Source organism: Macrotis lagotis, chromosome X (assembly GCF_037893015.1).
Source record: "Macrotis lagotis isolate mMagLag1 chromosome X, bilby.v1.9.chrom.fasta, whole genome shotgun sequence".
NCBI lineage: Eukaryota > Metazoa > Chordata > Mammalia > Peramelemorphia > Peramelidae > Macrotis > Macrotis lagotis.
Window position 1 is genome coordinate 527,772,549 of NC_133666.1, and position 24,818 is coordinate 527,797,366.

Consider the following 24,818-nt stretch of genomic DNA (forward strand, 5'->3'; position numbering starts at 1 on the left):
AAACCCTAATTTATCCTGTATTTTATTGGTACATAATAGTTGCATATTGTCTCTCCCAAAAGGCAGGCACTTCATAAACTCACTAACTTCCATGTCCCAAGGAGTATCATTAAGATCATGGATCAAGGGATGGCTAGGTGGCACAGTGGATAGAGCACAGGCCCTGCAGTCAGGAGTATCTGAGTTCAAATCTGGCCTCAGACAGTTAATAATTACCCAACTGCATGGCCTTGGGCAAGCCACTTAACCCTATTTGCCTTGCACAAAACAAAAAAACAAAAAAAAAGGAGCTTAAAAAAAAGATCCAAAAGTACAGTATTTTTAGCAGTTCTTTTTTTCTGGTGGCAAAGAATTGAAATTGGAGGAGATACTCATCTACTAGAGTATGGCTTAAGAAGTTATGGAATATAAATGTGATGGGATACTACAGGACTGGAGGAGGAAAGGATAAAGTGAATTACTTCTATAAAGATTTATCTTCCTAATATTCCTCTCTGAAGTCCTTAGTATCCAACCAAACAACTGGACTCTCTTCACTCTGAGGATGCCCTATTCTTAGGAGGTAGCTGGGCTTAAAGTTCATATTTGATTTCAAACAAGATACTAGACATCCAACCCTGTTCAATGCATTTAACCTATATTTGCACTTTTCAGTTTCTTCAACTATAAATTGGGATATAAGAAAAAGTTATCTGTAAAGTATTTTGCAAAAGTAGATGCTTTATAAATGATAGCTATTATCATGATTATTTTTAGTCTCTTATTCCTTATGGCAATAATGTTCCACATTTTCCAGTTTGAGTTTATGCTTAAATTAAGTTCAATTTACATATTGCCAACATCCAAGAGCTCTTCTATAAACTTCTCTTCCATCTACCAGAGGTGAAAACTTTCCTAATGAACACATAATGTTGTATATTTTAAATAATCTGTGTCCTAACCCATTTCAAGACCAACAAGGTCCATCAGAACACTACCAAATCCTACTGTGTGTGTATAGTTCTCAGTATATAGTGAGTGTTTATTATTAAATTATAAATACAATATGCAAGCTTATTTCATATCTTATGTGAATTAATACCAACTACTAACTCTGAGAGCAAGTTCATTCAAGTTAGGTATAATTCACAGTTCCTCTTTTAAAACTATCTTACCTTAAATTTTTATAATTTAAAATATGGTTATAAGTTTCCTTTTATTCAATTTCAAAACTAACAACATAAGTAACTTCAATCATAGTGTATTTTATTAATTACAGAGCTTTGTATAAGCATTAAAGTGAGAAAGCCATTTTACAGACAGAGACAGGGGATGTGAAAATCTGTTCATTGTCACACAGGCACCAGACAATGTCAGACTTAGTATTAGGATTCATATTACCAATGAATTTTAGAGCTGAAAGGGATTACTACAATTTTATATTTGCATCCTCAGCTCCTAGTAGAGTCTGACAAATAGTAGGCATTTAATAAATAACCTGAGGATTAACTAATCATGTAATATAACTATTATAGATGAGCAAATTGTAGTGTATAGGAATGAAGGGAACTGCTCCTGGTCACACAACTAATGTCTATGTAAGATTTTAAAAATAGGTTTTGACTCCAACTCCCAGGCTGTGATCCTTCCATCTCTTTACTTAAAATTCAATACTCCTTCTAAAAAGATCAAGGCAAATTAACTAAACAGGAAAAAGAAACAGAAAAAGAAAAGAGAAAGGTGTATCATGCTACAGACTGTTTTACACAAAGTAAAATTCATTTTAAAATCCTGGTTCATTCAACCAGTGAGTAGAAGGGTAGTAGTATTCATATGTTCAAAGTGTTGCTCCTGTATTTGACATGTTTCGTGTTTGCCTTCTTTTCTCTAACACAGAAATAAACCAACTGAAGTTACTACGTCACGTGGGGATATGGGAGTCAAAATAAAGAAACTACAGGCCAAAAGAATGATGTTAACAAGAAAAATAATAACTTTCAAACATAGTATTTTTTCTAAATCTGAATAACATATTATACCTAACATTTACTATTTATTGAATAAAGAAAGCTAAATGGGAAATGTCAGTAATTTTTTTTTTAAATTTAAAATCATAGACTGATTCTTCTTGGTTTTAGTATCTGTATATTTGAAAAGTACTCCATGTCCCCGCCCATTATTAATTATGAATGTTAAATACATATTTTTAAATTTTCAATCATATCTCTTCAAGACAAATTTGATACAGAATGAATTTAAGTGAACACCTCTTTCCATCAGAATGAAGTCAATTCTCAATTATCTGGCTGTGGACAGTTCATAGTGCATTTTTAATCCCAAATCTAAAGCATCTCATGGTTTTCCTGTTAACAGACAGCAATATTAAGGCAATAGATGCAAATTTCCTTTAATCTATCCAAAACAAAATTTAAAAGCTAAATTAGATGCCAAAAGTATAAAATACATTTAAAGCAAAATTAAATATTACAATACTAAATATAAGAAATGAACAATTGGTCCAATTTGCAAAGCAAAATTATTCATTTGTTCAAGGTCTGTGACAATTTATGTTAGTTTCACTATCTGGGGGGTTAACACAACAGAAGAGGGTGTAATGGATATAAGATTTATTTTCTTGGAGCTTTGGCATAGCACAAAATGAAAGTATAAGCAAAAGTTAATTATTCTGGAACAAACAAAAAGCATTTTAAAAAATCTTAATGAATAACATATGAAAAGGCAGTGGGGTTTATTCTTTCTAAAACACGAAAAAAACTTTGAGAAGTTAATTCTATTCAGTTAACATTCTTTTGAGTACCAGTATGCAGAAAGCACCAACTGGATGCCTTATCACAGAGAAAATAAAGATAAGCAAAGCAGTCCCTGCCCTAAAGAAGCTTACAATTCAGGAGAGGATGAGAGGAGACAACCAAGTTATATGCAATCTGCACTACCAGAAGTTCAACAGGATAAGATCACATCCACAAAAAGATGTACCACAGAAGTTAAAGAGTTGGAATGAATCTTCCAGATCACCTCATCTCATTTCACAAATGAGAAAACGAAAACTCAGAGAAATTCAGTGAATTGCCCAAGGTCACAAAGCTGGATTGTAGATAAACAAGAACTCAGCCAAGGTTTCATAAAGGAGCTAACATCTAAGACAGGACAATGGACAATGTAATAACTGTATGAGGGGTATGAAAATGTTAATGGGTGAAGATTATGAGCAAAAAGAGGACACTCATTTCTGGTAGAGAGAGCCATGTAAGCAGGTAGGAAAGCATTAAGCATGTCTAAGAAATATTAAGTAGGTCAGCTGGCTAGGGCATAAAACACATGTTGAAGAGTAACTGGTAATAAAGTTAGAAAGACAAGTTATTGTCCAGGCTGCAAGAGCCTGGGTCTGTCTAAGTCTGAATGAAGGGTTCAAAGATTCAATAAGCAATGGCAAAAATCATTTAAGAAAGACTTTCTATCCAAGAAAAGTAACATTATTCAAACTATACTTTAGGAAGATTAATTTGGCTACACTACCAATACAAAGAAATGGATTAATGTGAATAATATTCCAGAGTATCACCAAAGAAGAGGGAGAAAGGAAAAGAAAGACACAGATGACTCTAAGGTTTCAAGTACAGATAACTGGATGACTGTTAAATTTCAAACAAAGATAACTGAATGACTGTTAAGAGTTAGGAGAATCGGTTTTTCTTTGGTGGGGGGAAGGGAATGAAGAGTTGGGTTTTGGACAAGATGAGTTTGGTTGCCACAGGGCAACCTGGCAAAGACATAAATCAGATGGTTGGACATGCATTGCTAGGTTAGGAAGAAAGGTCAGAGCTGCATACAAATTTTAAGACCTCTGAAAATATAGTGGAAAACTGTGACCATAGGAGATTAGTTAAAGGGAAAGGATCCACCTGAAGTAAAACAGTTCTTGGGAGCAGAGGAGGAGGTGCTCTTTTTTGTTTTTTGAATCATTCAAGAAGAGAATTTATAAAAGGACAAAGAAAAATGGCCAAAGAAGTGGGATTCCAAGCCACATTGTCACACAAGTCAAGAGAATAGTTAAAAGGAGTATATAATAACAATTATTGGATTTGGAGTCACTTTACCTTTCTGTAAGCATTGGACCAGATGACCTGTACACTCTTCTCCAGTTTTAAATCCTATGAAGAAGAGAGATGGGCAACTATGTCAAATGCCAAAAAAGCTGCAGAAGGTAAAGAATGGAAAATCAGCTGGTTTAATGATTTAGATTGCTATGGCTGTGTTTTCAACTAAGGGTTGAAAAGTTGATAGAAGAGGGAATTGAAAGATAAACTGTTAAGGAATATCAAAGAAAAAGCAGAGACAGGGAATAAAGATTAACTGGAAACCCTATGGTCCCAATGCTAGATAAAGAAACTGTAGGAGAGAAAAAGATGGAGAGAGAAGGGGAAAGGGATTCATTATAAATGAGATCAAGAAGCAAGGTCCAGGGGGTAAGCCTTGATCAGCAGGAGGTATAGTTCTTTCTCAAAATGAAGAGGCAAAGAAGAGAAAAGCAAAATATGTAAAACACAATTTGAGACAGATGGGAAAATGAGAGGGTATATGTTGTTGGATCTACTCAGGAAAGGAGGAACCACTCATCTGCTGAGGAAAATCAAGGGGAGAGGGGGAAGAGTAGGTAAAGGCCAAAGGGAAGGGTTTACAATAATATTCACCAGGTCATAGGAAATCAGAAAGAGATCAATTTAAGTATTATTAACTACCACTAAAATAAGAGAGTAATAATTTATAATAGATCCTAACAGCACATTTAAGGATGTTCTGTAGGCAAACACACAGAAGGAATTATCAGGGTTTGGATTTGTCAAGTGGAATGACTGGAGAGGGGCAGATTCTAAGATATTAAGTGAAAATAATGTTGACTTGGTTGGTCATTTGGGTCTACTCTGTGCAGAGTAGAAATGACAGGGGCAGACAGCATCCAAATTCAAGGAACAAATACAGGTTTTGTGGCAAGCAATATAGGTTCCCTTACAATTCTATTTCAAAATTAGAACTTTAAAAGAGAGGAAGGAAAAAAACAAATGAGCCAATGTCACTGGGCAGATTCTAGTTAGTAAGCCAAGGTTCTTAATGAGTATGCCATAAAAAAAAGGACAGGTAGAAAGTTGGACTGTATGGTCAAACAAAGAATCACTATTATTTATAAGCTAATATCTAGTCATCCAACGGATCTTGTTTCTGCTATCCATTCATTAATGTATTTGGCCATTCAATTAAAGGTGGGATGGATAAAGAAAATAAATCAAATTTAAAAAAATTTTTTTAAGAAAGCTTGGTGGCAATAGAGGCTAAAATGAGTTTGAGATTACCAAAAAATTTCCAATTACTGAATGCTGTGTCAAGTTACCTGAGGGAAAAGTGAGTCATCTCAACATTAGGACCCGGCAGGCCACAATTGTCAGAGGCAGTCTCAAGCCTCCTAGGTGTAGGTAAGGGCAATGAAAAGAAGTGTGAACAGTGTTTAATTCAATACCGTTTGCTAGAAGTGTTCCCACTTTTCAACTGCTCTTATTGTATTTTCAGAAAACCTACTTCTAGCTATACTTTTTAGGTTTAAAACATCTTCAGGAAAAGGGGGGGGGAAGTTAGTTAAAAATTCTTAGTTAAAAAAAAATTAAATATGGCTCCAAGCTTCCAAGTACAAGAACTTCTGTGCAGAACTCTATCTGATCTACTAAAGTTTACTTGAGTGAACTTATACACATATTGCTTCATCCAAAGCTCATGGTAAGCCAATTAGAACAGGTATGAGACTGAGGAGGACTTGCTGAAATACAAAAGCCAGGATTTTCCTATTGCCCACTCAAATCCAATTTCCTTTCTACTTTGCTATTCTATTGCTAAAATTGATCATACTGACAAGCACTGAAAAGAGATGGGCCATCAGTTGAGGAAATATTGAATAAATTAAAGTGTAACAATAACATTGTGCTATGAAAAAAAGGGGGGGATTATTTCATAGAGAAACCTGGAAAGATTTGTACCAATTGAAGCCCAGAAAAGGCAGTAGGAAATGTTATGTGATAATAAGAGCAATGAAAAGACAAATTAGAAGCTTAAGGAGCTCAATACCATGATCAATCACTAATTTCCAAAGCATGATAAAGACATCCATCTCTTGACCAACTGCAGATGGAAAAGTTGCAGATTGAGACATTACCAATGTGAGGATCAGGTGATCTGTTTTGTTTGACTATGCTTATTTGTTACATAGGTATTGATTTTTTTCATATTTCCCCAAATGGGAAAGCAAAAATAGATTTTTGGTAATTAAAAATAGCAACATGTTTAAAATAAATTAACGGGTCTTGAAAGAAATAAAGAATAGCATTTACAGATTGTTTATTGCTCATTTCAATCCTTGGGAGCACTCCTGTTAGAAAGAGGAACTCAGAAATGGGCTGGTTATCCAGGTGCTACCTTTACTCCAAGTTAGGAGGCACAGGATAGTGAAAGGACAGTGGCCCATTAACACCTCCTTCCTATAGCTTTCTAGGAAGATGGCATGTTCTCTCCACAAAGATCAATCCATAAGCTAAATAAGGAAAAAAAGACACTTTTTTAAAAGGTCAATTCCTAATTGTGATAATAAGGACAAGTAAAGAATTAAGAATATGGGCCTGAGAACCAGGAGAGATTCTCGGCTGTTCCAATTAACTCAGTTGTGTGACCTTGGGCAAACCACTTAATTTCTTCTGTAAGTCACTCATTTTTGAAATGGAAAGGGAGAAGAGAAGAAAAAATTAGATGACTGTAACATTCACTATTGCTAAAAGTTGTATTTCATTTAACAAATATTGACTGATTATCTATTATATGCAAAGTATTATGCAAATGTAGATTACCAGTTAGATTCTGTATTTCATTGCTTTTATTTTCAAAGCAGTCCAACTACAGCTACTATATAAATAACAAGTCAACAATCAGTTACTAAAGAAATATTTCAAACACATTAACAATGGGCCTCAGCAAGACCATTTCCCTTCTACAAATTCTTCTAACTCAAATAGCTTTCAGATCCTCAGATTTTAAGGGAATATAATTTTTTCAAGAAACAGTCTAAAAGGGGCTGCTAGGTGGCGTAGTGGATAAAGCACCAGCCTTGGAGTCAGGAGTACCTAGGTTCAAATCGGGTCTCAAGACACTTAATACCTAGCTGTGTGGCCTTGGGCAAGCCACTTAACCCCATTTGCCTTACAAAAACCTAAAAAAGAAAAGAAAAAAAAAGAAACAGTCTAAATTCACCTGATGATCATCCTTGCTTTTGATTAATGATCTCCCATTCACAGGGACCGATGAGGTATGACTTGATACCAGATAATTTCAAATCTCCCTGGTCCTTCTGCTGAAAATTTGCGGCATATCTTATAGGTCCTTGTACCTTATATCACCAAGAAAACTTAAGGTTCTTTATAGTGTGGCTAAACCTTAACTCTTGTCTTCCATTACTATTTTATAAGCTCCCTCCTACTCCCCACTTACTCCTAAAAAATTTACTCTAGCTGACCCAAATTTCCTCCAATCCAAATCTCACCCATATTGATTTATTTGTTAATAAACAATTATTAAGTGCTTATTTTGTGCCAGATACTATGCTATATACACTGGGGATAAGACAAAAATCTGATGGAAAAGATAATAAGCAAATATGTAAACAATAAATAGGAAATAATGAAAAGAGGGAAGGCATTATTATGAAGGTTTAGAAAAACTTCTTGTAAAATGGGATTTTTTTTTTACTTTAGATTTGGAGGAAGGGGGGGGGGGTCAACAGGTAAGAGATGAAGAGGAAGAGCATTCCAGGCATGGAAGTCAGAAAAAATGTCCCAAGTTGAGGGATGGAATGTGAGATGGAGAATCTTGTTCATGGATCATCTAGGAAGCCAGTTATAGGACTAGAGAACAAAGTGGAGAGGAAGGTGTACAAAGATAAGAAATGACAAGGAGGCTAGGTAGAAATACTTGGAACAGAATTTTGCATTTGATCTTGGGGGCTACAGGAAGGCAGCACTGGAATTTACTCAGGATTGGGGGGGTGGAGGTGGCGGGTGGTGTTCAGTTTAGGAAAGAAAAATCACCTTAGTGGCTGAAGGGAGAAATGGATTTGGAGTGGGAAGTGGCTTGAGGCAAGCAGGCTATTCCAGTCATCTAGACTTGAGGTAATGAGGACCTAGAAGGAGGCAAATTTGAGAGATGTTGCAAGAGTCTTGGCAATAGATTGCACATGGTGGGAAGAGGCAGAAAGAGATAGCTGAGGATTCCAGGATGTCTCCAAGTGTGTGAGCTTATGAGACTGGTGGTTCTGCCCTCAACAATAAGTAGAGGGAGGAAAATGATTTTCCATTTTCTCACTATTTTTCAACCATTTAAAAAATTTTATTTTCTTTTGTTTTTTCCCCAGTTACATGCAAAAACAAGTTTTAACATTTATTTTTAAAACCTTGAGTTCTTTCACCAATGTGGGGAAGGGGGAGGGAATGGAGGGAAGTATGAAAATGTGCAACTTACAAATTTGCAAATGGAGGAATGTTGAAAAACTACCTTAAGCATGTAATTGGAGAAATAAAATATCAGTTAAAAAAACTAAAACAATAAAACCTTGAGTTCCAAATTCTCTCCCTTCCTCCCACCCCAATCCCTCTCATTGAGAAAGCGTGTTATTTGACACAGATTAAAAATTCGACCATTTACTTTGACAACTCAGACACATACACTATTACCTATTATTTTCACATGTGCATTGTGCCAACCTCAGCTAAGGATCTGGTAGGACAAAAGTGTCACATTTCTTCAACATCTTGTTCAGTGACTCATACCATAACTAGTTGTTGAATGAATCAATTTGTGAATTGTTCCCATGGTATAAGATAAGTGATAAAAAATATTTTAAATGACTAAAACTGATCTAGTCCTTGCTCTCCAGGAGCTTCTTGGTAAGAGGAGATGACCCAACTGTTCCAAGAAACCTATTAACAATCATATCTTTTGATCAGTGCTAGGTATATTACCCTCTCTTCACCCCCAAATAAGTCAATGACAAAACAGAAGGGTTCCATACACCAAAATACAAATAAACTGCTTCCTGTGACAACAAAATACTGGAAACAAAGATGTTGGTCAATTGAAGAATAGTTAAAAGTGTGGCACAAAATTATATTGGAATATTCCTAGGCTGTCAGAAATAATGAGTATGATGACTACAGAAAAGCACAAGAAGACTTCTATGAAGTTTTGCAAAATAAACAGAACCAAGAAAACAAGATGCAATCACCAACAACATAAATGGAAAAAAATAAAACAACAAAACATGCTTCAGAAATTTTAACAATTAAATTTGGCTCCAAAGTATAGCTATAAGAGGCACCTACCCTCCCTGGTTCTTCTATGGGAACTATGTGAAACACTGTAAATAATGTTAAGACTTTTGTCAATACAAAAAAATTCTCACTTTTTTAAATTCTTTTTTTTTGCAAGGTAATAGGGTATAAGTGGCTTGCCCAAGGCCACAGAGCTAAGTAATTAGTGTCTGAGGCCTGATTTGAACTCAGGTGGCTCCTGAATCCAGGACCAACTAGCCACCCTTACTTTTTTAAATTCTTTAAGAGGTTGACTCTCAGGAAAAAGAGAAAACAGAAAAACTTCGAAAAAATGTCAAACTATAGGTAACTTTTCATGTTTCTGTTTCTTCTGTATTTGGAATGTAATAATGAAACTAGGCCTAGGCTCCATGGATCACCTCACCCATCAGTGTTAGATATTAATTTTATTTTCTTGTTTCTTCAAACTGCCTAATTGCAGTCTTATGATCCATACTGTATTGGCATAAACATTTAACCAAAAAAAGGGAGGGGGGTAAATTTATCATTACAAAAGGAAAAACTGGAGCGGCTAGGTGGTGTAGTGGATAAAGCACCGGCCTTGGAGTCAGGAGTACCTGGGTTCAAATCTGGTCTCAAGACACTTAATAATTACCTAGCTGTGTGGCCTTGGGCAAGCCACTTAACCCCATCTGCCTTACCAACAAAAAAAAAGGAGAAACTATTAAAAAAAACCACAACATGAGATTTATCAGTTTGAGTGAAAGCAAATTTATGTACCGTTTTCTTCCTAAAATACAGAACGTAATAGAAATCAAATTTTCATCTATTAAAAAAAAAGGAAAGGGACATAAATATATCTGCAATCTTGAGATCCAGACACCAGGAATTCCAACCACAAAAAACTTTCTGAAGACCAAGGTGTCATCACATAAAAGTAACAGAAATGAGATCTATGCCCCCTTTGGAATTATTTTCTATCCATTGATAAGTTGACCAGTTCCTAGTGTAGCACATAACACTCCCATTTTTTGTTTTAAAAAAAGTACACAATTTACCTATTTTTTTAAGAAAGAAACTGAGAAACAGACCTGTCAAATATCTTCATTCAAATCTATATGGAGATCTTGGGGGGATGTGGGAGGGGAAGTGACCCATTCCTGTTCTCAGTGCTTATTACAGAAACAAGATCAAACATGCTAGTACACTTAATCTCCAGGAGAGCATCCATTTTCTAAGGGTAGAGCAGTTTCAACAGCATGTGTCACAATACCACACTTTTTTTTAGCAATTTGGGAAGGGCTTTGGGGGGGAAAGGACAACTTACCTTAAGCAAGCAACCTTTGACCTTTCTTTCATCTGTACTATCACTATCACTGTACTCTTTTGAAATCTGGCTCAATGCTTTATAATAATGATTATCACTGATCTACTAGTTTACTTCATAACTTATATTCTGAATTTTTTCTGTATTTTTCAGCTTCAACAAAATATATCATAGACTTGTTCTATCTAAGTAGTTCATATAGAACTAGACCTGAAAAGAATTTTAGAAATCATGTAATTCATCTCTGCTCATGTCAAAGTGAGATGCCCTAGGTTACACAGCTAAATAAATGGAATATTGCAGTTACTACCTGTATGAAGTAACTGAATCACCTTGGGCCTGAGTTTCCCTAATTGTAAAATGAAGTAATTGAACTAATGTTCTCTGAGGGCCCTTTCCAAGTCTATCTATGAGCTTATGGTCACATGACTTCAAATTCAGTATTTGTTCCTGTAATGTTTTTAAAGGACACCATTTTACCAAAAAGAAAAAGTCAAAAACAAAGCACCATAAAACAAATTAACGAATAATAACCTAGAGCAGTGAATAGCTTGAAATCTGGCAAGGCTCACTTTTCCTAACTTCTTCTGCCAAGACTCATCTGTCTATGCTTTATAGTTTTAAGAGAGCTGCATAAAGCAATGAAGTGTTAAATTACTTGTCCAGGGTGGCAGCTAGATGGGGCAGTGGACAGAGCACTGGCCCTGGAGTCAGGAGGACTGGAAGTTCAAAATCCTGACTTCAGGTACTTAATAACTGCCTAGCTTGTGACCTTGGGTAAGTCACCTAACCTCACTGCCTTAAATAAATAAATTTTATTTTTTTAAAAAGTGACTTATCTAAAGTCACAGAGCAATATGAATCGGGAGACCAGCTCTGCAACTACACTGGCTCACAACTACTTTAATACATTGAAAAAAGTAAAAGTAACTGAAAATAATATATTTTGAGAATTTTTTAAACTTAACAATGTTGCTCTCTTGTATAATAATGTGTCTGAGGTATAAGAGTACTGTTTGGTGACTCATTACAAAGTACACAATACATTAGCTCTAACACCGGTTAACAAGGGCCTGTTCATCCAACATGATTTTTCTGGCACCTTCTGTCTCGATAGGGTCCCAAACCAGATCCCCAACCCCCTTAAAAAGAATTGCAAAATGTCAAGGGTCAGATGAGATCTAATGAATTTGTTTGTTGGAATGTTAAATAAGAACATTCTAGGATATCTTGAACACCAGTGTAGCACACTTCAATAATTAATGGGGATGGGGAGAGGGGTGGAGGGGAAGTTTAATTACCTAAAAGAATTCTCTTTTCAAAACACTATCCCATTGAGCTGCAAGGGGCTTGGGGAGCTGGGGGTGAGAGACTGAGGTCCCCAAACAGGGTTGAAACAAGTGAATGACTTTGTCCAAGTTTCTGGATTTGCCTCATCAAATATATTATTCAGACTAGTACAGATTCTGTAAGTTCTAGCTTATCTCATGTAATTTATGTCCCAAGTTTTCAATATACATAAAAATGATCTAATTATTTTATTCCCCAATTTGAACAAAAGCCAATTATCTGCGATTCAAATGATAGATGTGATTTACTTTAGTCAATTGAGCTCAAATGGCATAGGTCCTGTATCTGGACAAGCTTCAAGCTCACCTGAGATTAAGGTGAGTCAGGAAAATCTAAGAAGCAACTATTAACCAAACCTGATCAGGAGGCACCACTAAAACTTCCTCCTGAGGCCACCTAATGGTTTCCTTACATTTTATAGGAAGTAATTACTCAATTTCACCATGGATGACTGAACTCTTTCACTTTTGTCTTTGGATCATCAAAGATGGGCAAGCATGGAGAGAATTCAGAAAATACTATGCTTTCTAAATGAAAACCAAATACATTAAAACAATTCAGCTGGGGAAAGACTAGAGGTTAACATATATCATAGAATTATAACAAACTAGAAGGGGCTTAAGAAATCTTTAAGTCCAACCCCTTTACTTTACAGATGAGGAAACTGAGGCATCAAGTGGTTAAGTGACTTACCTAGGGTCAGAGTTAGTCTCTTAAAACACAGGTTTTCCAGACCCCAAGGTCTGGAACTAAACTCAATTCCACATCTCAATATCATCTTCACCAAATAATTTCTAAAAGAGTATCTTTGCACCAGTATTATCTTTCATCATTCCAGAAGCTAAGCTATCTATCATACAGAAAAATGAACATTTATTAAGCCTGGGGGGAAAAAAATCCAGTCTCTACCACAAGAAGCTTTATTTTATGGGAGGGAGGTGGGTTCACCACTGAGTGTAGTGAAAATGGCTGCTGTGCTTGATCAGAGAGGGCTTGGGCTCCTTTCCCAACACTGAGTGCATGCTGGGTGTCTTTGGGCTTATTACTTATCTGTAAATTGGGAACAATAATACTTATAACCACCTACTCCACAGGATTGTTTTGAAGGAAAGTAGTTTTGTAAACTGTAAAGCACTAAGCAATTAAGAATTGTGTCTGACCCAAATACCTATAGATTTAGCCTGCCACATATAAAAACAAGTTCTCCAATATTCAAAAGGACCTGTGATATTGTCAATGTGGGCATCACAATCTATATTTCTGCTTGCCCAACCCATGGGATTCTTGTCAGTGTTCTCCCATAGGAACTGAAGAGCCTCCCTTCCTCCTGGCATCACAAGGATACCAAGGGAGTATAGGAGCTAACTATTAGTTATACCTTGACTAAAATATATCTGAAACTGTAGAAAGAATGCAAGAATCTTAGAAATTAAGAATCTGGTCTACTGGAAAAGAGGACTGAATCTGGGGGCCCACTGACTGGCCAACTTTCATTTTTACCACCAAAAGCCTTTTATGATCTTAACCTCCAGCTGACAGGCTATGATTTGTTTGGAATGCCAGATTCTTGACATCAAGGTTCAAGGTTAGGGCAATTTTCAATTGTGGTAATTGTGGAATAAATAGATTTTCAGGATAATTTAGCCAAAAAACTTGTATATTGATTACATAGACAATTAACTGTCTGCTATATAACTGCTTTGAAACATAATCACTTGCAAGCTAGTGGCTAAGCTTCCTGATGCCAATTAAGCCCCTTACTTGCTAAAACTGGTTTTAATACTTCACCTGAAAATTATTCAAAATAAGAATCTTACATGTTATTTGTACATCTTATTTTCTATCTACAGGTAACATTTCCTCTCATAAATACATTATATTCATACTATAATTTAACCATAGATTTATAATCAAAAGTAATCATAGGACTAATTACTTTTGATCATAAATCTATGGTTAAATTACAGTATGAATATAAACTTTAAGTCAATCATAACGATAAAGCAGTTCTAAAACATGAAATATGTAAGATGCTAGAAAGAATTGCATATACTGCCCATGGGCAATCAGTCAGTGGTAGTGAGAGAACAAGAATTGGGATGGGGGAAGCAAGGTTGCTACATTTAAGAACAAGTTATTGTGATGTCACTGTTTGAAGTGTTAGGTAAGTGGAGGGAAAAAAAGATTTTAAGACAAATTAGTTTTAATCAAATCTCAACCCAGGAAATTTGTTGAGGTATTCCCTTAGCAAACAGTATATAGTGTTAAATATCCTGTTTATGTAAGGAAGACATGAAAATGGGAAGGTTTTGGGAAAAAAGGTCTTGCTATTCTTTTTACATTCTCAAGGTCCTAGTCAATAATTATTAAGTTGATTTTGACTGACAAGATATTACTTTGAAAAACTTAAGTGGTATATTTACTATTCAAGTGTCTCAGTTTTCTTATCTGTAAAGAATACTTCCATTACCACTTTTAAAGGGTTGTTGTACCATTTACAAATGAGTTATTACAACTCTTAAATGGCTGAGTACATTTACCCTGAAATCTAATCATATCCATAAACCATGGGTATTATTTATGCAGCCAAATTCTTACCTCACCCCCCTACCCCCCAGGGCAAAAGAATGACTTGTTTCAAAATACTTTTTTTTCACATCAGTACAAAATTGATGCAGTTTTCTACAACAGAAAATTACTTTTCAATATAACTGTGGCTAGTTACATATTGCTAAGTCCAACCTCTAGTTAATGGCTGCATAAAGAATAAAACCACAAAGTTAGCAACAAATCTTCAATTTATTTCTAGTCCTTTACAATTCAAGCAATATACGAAAATTTATTTTGTACTACATACAATCCATTAAATATACTATTATATACAATTATACATTTAACAATCCACTGCCACTTAAAACCATCTTTCCTTTTTCTAACTGATCCAAACTTGAGATGGCCATAAAAGCTTAAAAGTTAATTTGAAGTAACTGCTTGTATTCCAGAGATTCAGCATAAAATCCTTTAAGAAATTCCACCCAGATTCTTAAGAAAACTCAATTTATAAAAAAGCAACTACATCCATTTTGATTATATAATGAGTAAAATAAAGCATACCAACAGTTTTGTGGATTTTTTTTACAAACCCAGATAGCAGAAAGAAGTCAAATTGTGTGCAGGTCAAGACTCCTATTAACTCATACCATTAATGAAATAAAAACTGTAAGCATAGCAAAATGGGCACACACACTGGAAGCTATGAAATTCCCTGCCTTTGATCTGCCTGCCCATCTCTCCCAATTTATGTAAACTTCAAACAGAGAGCAATGAAACATGGCTCTAATTAGGAAAGACCATAGTGTGACAACTCTCAAGGTAATTAGACACAGTGTAAAATTTCCCTTTTTAATTTAAAAAAAAAACCCATCTAGTAAAACTCTTATTTTAACCTTTCCATAATTTCCTATAAATGAAATCACAGGTCAATCCCTAATCCTACAATTTAAAACTCCTTTAGTCAAATATACAACCTCCTAATGTTTAAATCCAATCAAGTCTGATGACTTTTGGGTCACATTTATGCTTTCACACGTAAACTGGTAGCTCTTTCAAACTCTCTATATACTATTCTAGATTTTCCGGATCAAGTAATCTGTCATCGGGAGCTTTTCAGATTGGTTAAAGGGATAACTTTAAACTTCTCTATCACTGGTTTGAATAAATATAAAAAAGCTGCTGCTTCTCATTTGCCTCCCTAACATAAATGGCTGTTTTTGTTTTTGAAAATCACATGGGGGGGGTTAGGTGGCATAGTGGATAAAGCACCAGCCTTGGGGTCAGGAATACCTGGGTTCAAATCCGACCTCAGACACTTAATAATTACCTAGATGTGTGGCCTTGAGCAAGCCACTTAACCCCATTTGCCTTGCAAAAAAAGAAAAAAGAAAAAAAGAAAATCACACTTCTGAACAACAGATCTGTAGCAAGGGGTATGTCACCAATTATAGGTGAGGATCAACAACTCCAGAGTGGTGGGATGACTTTGGAAGAGAGACTATCTCTTGTCATATTTAACTATGAGAACATGGGTAAATAAGCTTCTTCATCTGTAAAATTAGAGAATAATCATGAGTAATAATAGCAGCTAAATTCACATGGTATCTACTATGTGACAGACACTGTGTTTGATCCTGCAACAAGGCTGGGAAGTGTTATCATCCCCATTTTACAGATGAGGAAAGTGAGGCAGAGGTGAAGTGAGCTGTCCGGGGTCACACAGTTAGTCACAAAGAAGCTACATTTGAACTCAAGTCTTCTAAGGCTTCCAGGCCCAGTGCTCTATCCACTGCGCCACCTAGCTGCCTACTTCTATCCGTCTCAACAAGGCTTAGAAGAAATCTAAATGTTGCTAATTCATGCCCTCCTCTCAGATCTACTTCCTTCTCATCTTTCTCCTCTTTTTGCTACCTTTTTAACTTGGTCTCTCAAGTGGCTCCTGGGAACAATGGTATCACTCAAAGGTTAAAAAAAAAACTTGTTCATCCTTGCTATACTCCTTATAAACTTTCAGGCTTTTAAATATATTAGATAGAAAACAATGAAGTGAGAAGCTAAACAAGTATCCATTTTTTTAGGTTTGAAAAAAATTCACCTGTAGGTTACCTTTTGGAATTTTAGACCATATACTTTCTGATTCTCCATTTTCTCAAAATAAAATACCTAAGTGAGTCTCTCATTAGCAACTTGCCTGCCAAAATTAAGTTGTGCTCTAGCATTCAATTAATGAGGAATTTTGGAGTTTCCCCAATCTGGACCAGAAAACATCAGGGCAGTTTTTGCTTAAGGAATAGATGGATAGCTGAAAAGCCCCCCTGAAGGGGAAAACACATGTGTGTACATACACACACACACATAATAAAAAATAAAAATGCACACCCCACCTAAATCTATATAGTTATCAAAGAATGATACATCTCAGTAGTGGATAAAGCACCAGCCCTGGAGTCAGGAGTACCTGGGTTCAAATCTGATCTCAGACAATTACCTAGCTGTGTGGCCTTGGGCAAACCACTTAACCCCGTTTGCCTTGCAAAAACCTAAAAATAAAATGATACATCTCTTTAAAAGGCTTCTATATAAATTCTCTTATACTTAAAACATTATGAAATGGGAAACTAAATGTGGTTCTGCTTTATACTCATCAATAAAAAAGTGATGGGAAAAACTGAAATTTTAAAAAAATACAATTGCATCAAATGCAACTAATAAAATGACTTTTTTTTTTTAGTTTTTGCAAGGCAATGGGGTTAAGTGGCTTGCCCAAGACCACACAGCTAGGTAATTATTAAGTGTCTGGGACCAGATTTGAACTCAGGCACTCCAGACTCCAGGGCTGGTGCTCTATCCACTGCGCCACATAAAATGACTTTCAATAGAACCTTAAGTCATTAGAAAGTTTTAATCCCTAGAATATGTATACTAATAATCAAAGCTGACTTTCTAAAAAGTCAATGTACAGTGTCTGCAGCACTAGGAAACAAGGGTAAACCTGGGTCAGAGCTGAAGAACTGAGGTTCTAACTGATCTTGGACACATTTGTAAAATGCTGGCAGCCCCACCTCAGAGTGGTGGTGAGGATATGCTAGAATATGTGCTAAAGAGCTCAACAAAATGAAAGGGGGAATGACAGAATTACTTTACTGAATCTTCCAGGTTGAAACTAGGGAATGATCAAATTAAAAAGGAATCCTTTTAAAGAACTACACCACTTAACTTTTCTATTCCATTGCAAAAAAAAAAGTCATGGAATACTAAACAAACTAAGATGAAAACATACACAGTAGTGAACAAGGGCTTTATCTAGTTAACACTCCAGTGACTTTTTTCCTCTCCCGGTGCTCTAAAGTCTGACAAATGGCTGTTCGGGCTGTTTTCTGCTTTCTCCACCCCCTATCAGTACTACCCACTCTTGAGAGTAGTCTGCAGGTGAATCTTTCCAGAACTATTCAGCTACCCTAGTCTCTAGGCCTTCAAATTCTCCCAGCTTTACTTGTTTGAATCACACAGAACAAACATCTCCACCCAATTCCTATTTCTTTTGTCTGAAGTACCTTTTCACTGGGAACCACCTTGATTGATTAGCCACCATAGAGAAGCAGCATCAAAAACAAGAGTCTCAGGAATGCTTCCTAGGTTGCCAAAGGAGAAGAGATTTATTTTCTCTCCATCTTATTCTCCAAGAGGAACACACAGAAAACTCACAAAGACTGTGTAATTAAATATAAAATACCAAAGCTGAGTGACTAGAAGAGAATTATTTCCATGTCAAAGGTAACCTAAAATGAGACAGATAAACTCAATTGTTTTACCTTGCATCTATTGGATTGCAAATATGTAAGAAAAACATTCCCATCAGATTCTCAGAATAGGAGCTCCCTGAGGGCAAGATAGGTACTACTTTCAAACAGGTCTTTCTACCCCTATCCTAGGAAACTGAACTTTATTCACTCTCCCTTCAGCAGTGAAGAAAATAAAGCCAGAGAATTTTGCCCTCCTGGTGGAGGGGAAACTTATGTGTTTAATTAATTTGCAGAAACTGAGATCATGTCTCTGTGCTTCAGAAATTGTTCCCTTTGGTTTGTGAGATTTCTCCACGAAAAGAAATTTCAATAGGTGTGAAAACAAATCTGATCTCCAATTCAGATTAAATCCTAAGAGTCTTAAGATCATATAATTCAACTCCTGCCTATATCTAGAAATTAAAGGCGTTAATAAATTTCACCTGATAGGAGCAAAGAGGTTGTTGTCCTATTAAGAAACTTTAAAATTTTAAGCCACATCACCACCCAATGATTTGGGCTTACCTTTCAACCAAGAAATGATGCTGGCTATCATATCAACTCTGGCTTCTATTAGGTTCCACATTTCATTCAGCAAGGACATTTAAGATGGAATTTAACCTTTGGCAATAATCCTTTACAAATTTCTCCCCCTAAGATCCAAGGTCTTATTTGAAAGGTATATTTAGACTAATATAGCGACGCTAAGAAAATTAGATGTGAAAAGTTATCTATGAATCTTTGTTCTGAATAAAGTGAGAGATTGAAGGTGGAAGGGGAGAAGGGTGGAAGGAGGTGAGGGAAAGCCATTCTAGGTCTAGACTTCATCTTAGAGAATAAATGATTATCACAGTTAAAAGGGAGAAAAACTACTGTCAGATTATCAGCAGAGACACTGTCCATATTGATGCTATATACTGCATTTTTCCTTTTGAATGCACATCTTTTCTATTTAAGGAAAGATCACTTTATGGCTTATGTGAAAGATCCAAATAAAATAGTCGACTACTCCATGAAATAGGATGTTATTGCACACATAATAAACCCAACACTTTGGTAATATCTATCTCTATTTAGGGAGCCTGTCTGAAGAGGCTGCCATCTGACACCTCTCCCATGGTCAGAGAGCAATAAACATCAATTAGGCACTTAGAAAGGAGAAAAGGCTATTTTAATGTAATGACTGAAAAAAAACGAATAACTTTCCCCCTAATATCAAAAAATAAACAGAGTAAAGAAATTAAATGTAATAAATATTATTAAGAGTGAATGCTCTGACAAAAATGCTGGGTTAATTTTAGCATCCTTCTGTTTAGCTGCTTAGCAACACTTATCCTATGACCTTCTAAGCACCACCTACTTTTAAAAAGGATAATGAATAGAACCATCAAAGGGTTCACCTCAGAGTCTCTAGTGACCATGTTTGAATCACTCTGAATAATAATGAAAATTCCCAAAATTTACACACATTTCTCTTTATTTTAAGGACTCTACAAAAATTCTCATGCCTTAAATTTATATTACTTAACAATGTCATCTGGAGTTCCTCAAAAAAAAAAAAAACCTAGTTAGATGAAAAACTTTGTTAGGATCTCATATATGCAAATCTTAGCTCATGAGAAAAAACTTCCAAAATGACAATTCACATACCATCATAGCTAGTGGAATTTTTTTGTCTTGGAACTTTCTAACTCGACTGTACACACACACACATCTAAATAAAGACCAGTTGAAGAAAGGTCACTTTGCTTGATGTGCAAAACTTAGGAATAGATGCACCACCTGGACCAATTTGCCGAGTCTAACACACACTCTTTACCACACGGTACAGAAACTTTTCAGATAAACAACTTACATTTTGAGACTGATGAAAAAAGTGTTGAGTAAAAAAACTCTGAAACAATGTTGTAAGAAGTCATTTTTTTTCATAACATATCAAACCCCATAAGCATCTCCCATTAACTTACCTCTTAACAAGAAAAATGCAAAAAGTAAACTTTAATTAACAAGAGGAAGTCTATCTTTTCAATGATTGGAAAAGATCTGGTTAATTTTAAGTTGTCTAAACCACCCAAAATAAGATATGGAACTGAAGTTCATCTTATACTAATTAAGTAAATAATAGAAAACATTAATTGCTTTAAAATGGATTAAGTGATGCCCTTCTAATTTATCAGTATGCTTTTTTCAAGTGAAAACTCCACTTCAATAGAAAAGTTGTGAATTTCCACTCGATTGGAGTGTAATCAATTAAAAACTATTCTATATTAAAACAGTGCATTTCAGGACTTTGTATCTAAGTCATATAAAGTTGAGAAGCTAAAAGACTCTAAAATTAACATGGCTCACGTAAGCATGGATTACTTTAAGCATCCTTTAAAGTCATTCAACCAAAACCTCTGTGGGAGTCTCCAAGGAATAGCAGGAACTAAGTATTTTTAAAATCCTAGCTTTTAGCCAAAGCCTGTAACTTCAGAACCTTATCAAACTAAGTCTTTGACTTTTTGGAGTTTTTTTTTAAGTAGTCACCTCTAGAGGATGCCTTATGTAGGTCCATTAAAAGAAATATATTGGATGAAAACAGCTCCTCCCCCCCTCCATCTCTCAATAAAACATCAGATGCAACAATTTCAGTTTAATTCCCGAACAGGAACTGCATCTATCTATCTATCTATCTATCTATCTAGAGGGCAAACCTGAAAAACACTGAGACGTGCAATCATTTCAAGCCTCTCCTTACTATTTCCAGCATCATCCATCCAAGAAACAAACTTTATTTCCATGAGCTTTCTGAGAAGGTTGAACTTTAAACTCTCCAGGGAAAAGAAGGAGGAGGATCGTTTTTCCACGGATGAGAAAAGTTTGGAGTCCGGCTTTTTCCTGAGCTGGGTCCTACTCTTCCTCCCCCCTCTCCCCAAACTCTCCCCAGGACACGAGTTGTGTGCTGCTGCTGCTGCTGCTGCTGCTCCAGAAGCCGTGTAGAATTTCGTAATGGAATGTGAACTGCTCGTCCGGATCTGGGCTCACGTTCTATCTCCTAACCAGTGAGGGCCGGGGAGGACAAATCTGCTGAGCAAGGAGAAACTCTCTCCTCCTCTTTTTATAACCCATCAAGGATGCCTGGCAGGACCCAGCCCTGGTCTACGCCAGCGGCGCCCGGAGGACTCGGAGGGGACCCGGTCCGCCCCGGAGGTCCACACAAAGTGGGCTCGGCTCTGCCCCCCGCAGTCCCGCACGGAGGCACAGCTTCCCTGCGGGCGGGCGCGCGCACGCACTCCCACACGACACACACAAAAGTTTCCTGGCCATCACCGAGTCCGCCACCTCCGTGGCCCTGCCTGACGGCAGCTCGGGCCAGTCCGGGCCCCCGGGCCCCGCGCCGCATCCCCGGGGCAGCGGGGCCGCCGCATTCCCACCCCACCCCCAGCTCGCCGGGGCCAAAAAAAGTAACACACACACACTCACATTCACGCACTCACAACTCGGCGAAGTTTGGCGGCGCGAGGGCACGGGCTGCTGCCGCTGGTACTCACCGCCGAGCCGGGCTGGGCAGGGCAGGGCCAGCGTTCCCGGGCCCACGGGCGGAGGAGCTACATCCTTCAGGCGACCCCATCCAGAGGGGGAAAAAAAGTGCTGATCCACAGGGAGGGAGGGAGGGAGGGAGGGGTGGGGGCGGGGGTGGCCTGGGGACGGGAAGGACCTCCCCTGCTTCTTAGCAACCATTAAGGTCGCAGTTTCCTAAGAGACCAAGGGGTGGGGGTGGGGGAGAGGTGGGGGGGAGGGCGAGGCAGACGAGGAAGACGCCAGGAAAACTTCGGGGGTAGTGGCGGGGTGGATGCGGAGATCAAAAGGCATCTTGCCACGTTCAATTAGCGCCGGCCCTCCCCCTCCCGCCCCCGCCGGCCCTCGCCCTCCCTCCCGGGAGCCGTGAAGTCGCGGATGCGAGGGAGAAGGTGCGCCGGGAGCCCACGCCGCGCGGCTGGTCCAGCGGGCGCTGGCCGCGGCCCTCCCCTCCTCCCCTCCTCCCCGCCCCCCGGGGCCAGGATCATCCATCTCCACAAGTCTCCCAGGCTCGGATGCTCCTGCGGCTCTTCCCGTGCTCGTGATGGTGCGTGTGCGCGGGGTGGCCCTTCCTCCCCGGGATGTCTCGCACACTCACTCACACTCACGCGCAACGCTTCCCTTCGGGGAGAGAAGTTTAGAAAAAAGCCCCCCCCCCTCCATCAAGTGGGTCCTGCCCCTCCCCTCCCCCTCCGGTCCGGCCCGCAGTGTGGGGCTTCCGAGGCTGGGGGGGGGGGGACACCCAGCCGGGGATCACAGGCCGAATGCAGGGGGGCGAGAGGCGATGCCCCGGTCCGCCCCGACGCTGAGCCCTCGGTACCTGGCAGCGGCCGTCTTCATCCCCACTTTGCGGGCTTTGGGAGAGAAGGCTCTGGAGGATGACTTTCGGCTATGTGGAGGGGGGAGGGAAGGGGGGAAAAGTTTCCCCTCCCCTTTCAGGAAAGAAAAAAAAAAGTTGGAGGAGGGTGGGCGGAAGATGGAGAGCGGCGCTGGAAGGAGGCGGCGGGCGGTTACGGGGCCAGCCCGCGGCGGGCCGGGGCGGACGGGCCGGCCGGATTCCTGAGCTCGGCCGGCTGAGCGTGGAGGAGCATCAGGTCCCGCGGCCCGAGCGCCGCCGCCGCCGCCGCCGCCGCTGCCCGGGAGCTGGTTGGTGGAGAGTCAGCAACAGGGAAGGGAACAGCGGAGGAAGGGGAGGGGGAGGGGAGGAGGAGGGGCGGGAGGGGGAGGCTGCACAGACTCATCACCGCCGCTGCCAACCAAACTTTAGGGGGAAGGAGGCGCCGCTCGCAGACTCTGGCTAAAGGTGAAGGGAGCGCGCCGCACGGTCCCGGCCCAACTTTGCCAAACTCCCGGCTGCGCCCGGGCGGCGCCGGGCAGCGCCGGGCAGCGCCGCGCTCTCGTACTCACGGTGGGTGACTGCCGGGCAGGAGCGTGACTTAATGGTGACGGAGGGGCCGGAGCGCGGCGCGGAGAGGGAGGAGGAGAGAAGGAGAGATGCAAAGTTGTTCCGGAAAAGGAATCAAAATGGCGTTTCTGGATGTGCAAAGTTCATCAACTCCACAGTAACTTCCCTCCTTCCCCTTCTCCCGGGAGGAGGAAGATGGGCACAGCCTCGGAGGCGGCCCGGCCTGGCCCCGCGGCCGCTGGGAGGGGGCGACGCCTCCGGCCCTTCCGCTCCCCCCCCCCCCCGCGGCTCTCCCTGATAAGTAGACGCATCACGTGCTGCTCCCGCGAGTCTCCCGGGGCCGTGCTCCGGGGCCGCCGCCGCGGGGACCCCCCCCTCACCCCCGCGGGGAGGGGCGCGGGCCCGGGGGGGGCCCCCCGGCTCGCCGCCGCCGCGTTGCTGCCCGGGGCCAAGGGGCAGCGGCGTCGGGATGCTCCTCGGCGCCCGGGGAGCATCCGGACCGAGCCGCCGCCGGGCCCTCCCGGGCCACCTGCTGCCCCGCCGCCTCCCCGGCCCGCGGTCCCCGGCGCCGCCGCAGCACCTGGACTCCGCGGCCCCGCCGCAGCACCTGGACTCCGCGGCCCCGCCGCACGCTCATCTCCAGGCTCTCAGGAAGCCCCGGCCAGCGGCCCCGGCCCCCCGGCAGCGCCTCCCCGGGACATCCTGCTCACCATCTTACTCCAGGAAGAGTCTGGAGGTGATGGAACGGGAGATAAAGGCAATAGTAACACCACCCCACCCTCCTTCGAGTCAGTTCACCTCCACTAGGCCCTCCCACCACACCTCAGAGTGGGAGGAAGTTCCCAGATGAATTCGCTTTGTGGGGGTACTGTCTGACTCTCTCTTAACTTGACACTTCCTGTCAGCTCACAGCACAGGAAAATAATATTCAGACTGGAGTAGATGGCCGGGGAGCACAAACCAGAGTGAACATCCCTTGAAGCGTGTTTTTCGACCTCCCTTTTGCTTACGAAATCCCTGGGAGGAAGGAAAAAAAACTACACTTATACCCTCTCCGTTTTTCTCCTCTAATTGCAATCTGACCTCATATTCCCCACACTTGCCTGAAACTGCTCTCTCCAGGATGAACAACACTCTCTGATGGTCTTTTCTCAGCCCTCATTCTCCTCAATAGCTGAGAACTTGTACTGTGGACACCATTGACCACTATGTTCTCTGTCCTCCTTTGGAGCCAGTGATGCTACTCTCCCTTATGCTGCCACTCCTCAGCCTCCTTGGCTGGATCAAAGTTTATCTTTCTCTCACTAACAGCGGGGGTGGGGAGATGGGAAGGGAGGTGTATCCTCCTAGGTGGCATGGGTTCCTACCAATCTCTATATAGTCTCAGTCTCTCTCTCTCTCTCTCTCTCTCTCTCTCTCTCTCTCTCTCTCTCTCTCTCTCTCGGTGATCTCAGAAATTCAGCTCTGTTTAGTAGTCCTCACTA

The 24,818-nt window shown here is 39.9% G+C and overlaps 1 protein-coding gene across 5 annotated transcripts in view; it reads right to left on the reverse strand.

Moving 5' to 3' along the window:
• The window catches only part of RREB1 (ras responsive element binding protein 1), a 146,341-nt gene extending 122,090 nt beyond the window's left edge, over nucleotides 1–24,251 (reverse strand). The window contains exon 1 of one of the 5 annotated variants that reach the window (XM_074208282.1): nucleotides 24,045–24,251. The gene's annotated coding sequence lies outside the window, so the exon portion shown is untranslated. Of the gene's footprint in view, nucleotides 1–21,901; nucleotides 21,973–22,749; nucleotides 22,968–23,336; nucleotides 23,569–23,914; nucleotides 23,992–24,044 lie in introns of those variants that run through there. The other 4 variants (XM_074208281.1, XM_074208279.1, XM_074208278.1 and 1 more) reach the window with 4 other exon arrangements.
• Nucleotides 24,252–24,818: the final 567 nt, after the last annotated feature.